The 2003-nt window shown below is 43.3% G+C and overlaps 1 protein-coding gene across 1 annotated transcript in view; it reads left to right on the top strand.

Annotated features, from left to right (window-relative positions):
- LOC109937945 (CUGBP Elav-like family member 4) overlaps nt 1-1780 on the top strand; it is a 447062-nt gene extending 445282 nt beyond the window's left edge. The window contains exon 13 of the mRNA XM_048614051.1: nt 1377-1780. The gene's annotated coding sequence lies outside the window, so the exon portion shown is untranslated. The remainder of the gene's footprint in view (nt 1-1376) is intronic.
- The last annotated feature ends 223 nt before the right edge of the window (nt 1781-2003 follow it).

Raw genomic sequence — 2003 nt, 5'->3', positions numbered from 1 at the left:
AGGCCCGAAACGTCAGCCTTCCTGCTCTTCTGATGCTGCTTGGCCTGCTGTGTTCATCCAGCTCTACACCGTGTTATCTCAAGTTGTTCGCATGTTGGGAAGGGTTCCGAAACGACAAGATACAGTGGCCTCAGCTCGGGAGGCAATGGATTTACAATTGGCTAAAGTGTCCCTGGGTCACTTATGTACCAACATGCCCACTCTTTACAGTTATAGAGTTTTTACAGCATGGGGAGGTGGCAATCCAGTGGTACTTTAGCTGGACTGTTTATCCAGAGACCCAGGTAATGTTCTGAGGACGCAGGTTCGAATCCCACAGTGGCATATGGAGGAATTTGAATTCAATAAAAACAATCTGGGATTAATAGTCCAATGATAACCATGAATCCATTGCTGATTGTTAGAAAAGCCCATCTGGCTCACTAATGTCCTTTAGGGAAGGAAGCTTCCATCCTTACCTGGTCTGGCCTATATGTGACTCCAGACCCACAGCAATGTGGTTGACTCTTAACTGCCCTCTGGGCAATTAGTGATGGGCAATAAATGCTGCCTAGCCAGTGACACCCTCATCCCGTGAATGAATTAAAGAAAAAGTTACGTTCAGCATATCATGTCTGCTCTGGTCAATAAAAGCCTATCTATTTGAATCTCATTTTCCAGCACTTTGCCTGTTGTCTTGCATTCTATGGCTTTACATCTCTGCCCCTCACCCCCAGATGTGCCCATGCATGCGCATCGGGCATGGACAAGATCATGGTAGCACGTGGTGCTCACTGTTAATTTGTGAACTTTGGTCACTGACCTCTTGGGTGAGATCTCTGACCCAGACAAACTCTGGAGCCCTTCATCTGATTGAGGAAGCTGCAGGTTTTGACAGTAGAGTCACAAAGAATGAGAGTCAGACTCTTATGGCTCGGAAGAGGCCCTTCAGCCCATTAAGTCTACGCTGACCTATCTACACAAATCCCACTTTCCAGCACTTGACCCATAGCCTTGTATTTCAGGTGCTCATCCATGTACTTTTTAAAGGTCACCAAAAAAATGCACTAACTTATCATAACATTCAAGAATATGGGACAATTGCAGGAAATGGGGATTAGTGCACCTTTAGTGGTGGTTATGTTGATCAAGACTTGATAGGCTGAAGGGCCTTTTCTGCGCTGTATGTATCTATGAATCTGTAAGTTAATATTAACAATGTGAAGACCCTCTGGTAATACTCGTTGTGCCATTTATGTTATTGTCTTAATCTCAAATTAATGCTGTTATTTTTTTAAGAAAAGGGTAATTGCCCCCTCTGTCAGCTATCATCTTTGTAGAACCAGGGCGCCATGCGTTTCGACTCAACATTGACAATGCTTTCGTCCTCTCCCCAGGGCAGGAACGGTGTGGATTATGAAGAAGTACCTTTTTTGAGAGGGCTGAGTCCCCGAAATCAGTGCCGAGGGGGAGATACCGAGATATAAAACTTGAAGAAAACATTTCGAGAACCCTGAAAATGTGAAATTTCATTGCAGCTATTTAAGAAGACTTGGATCTGACAATAGCACACGTGACATAATGCGATGTAGGGACGGCTGCGTCTTAAAGGTTGCAGAGGAGGCTGCTTTGGCACAGTTCTGTGTCGCCGAGCACCCAGCTAGGTCTCCTAGGCGATGGTTGCCATGGCTGGGGTTTTTTGTGTGTGTGTGTGTGTATGTTTTTGAATCCATATGGTTGACATGGTAACGCAGAACACATTGAGTCTTTATCTCTCAATCCTCCGACATTCAGGGATCAAAAGGACCAAACAAAATTTTTTTTAATTTATTAAGGGGGCCTGTATATGTAATATATGAGTTCAGCTTTCTTTACTTATCTTGATAGTAAAAACAAGGGGAAAAATAAGAGCTAAAACTGTTTAAAATTTTAAAAAAAGCAACGCTTCAATGGTCTTAGAATAGCATTATACACTGGGAAATCTATACAAGGAGCAAAATACAGTAGAAACTTTACAGGAGTTA

This window comes from Rhincodon typus, chromosome 29 (genome assembly GCF_021869965.1).
Source record: "Rhincodon typus isolate 14 chromosome 29, sRhiTyp1.1, whole genome shotgun sequence".
In the NCBI taxonomy this organism is placed as follows: Eukaryota; Metazoa; Chordata; class Chondrichthyes; order Orectolobiformes; family Rhincodontidae; genus Rhincodon; species Rhincodon typus.
The sequence above is the reverse complement of the archived record's forward strand: the minus strand, read 5'-3'. Positions and strand labels throughout refer to the sequence as shown.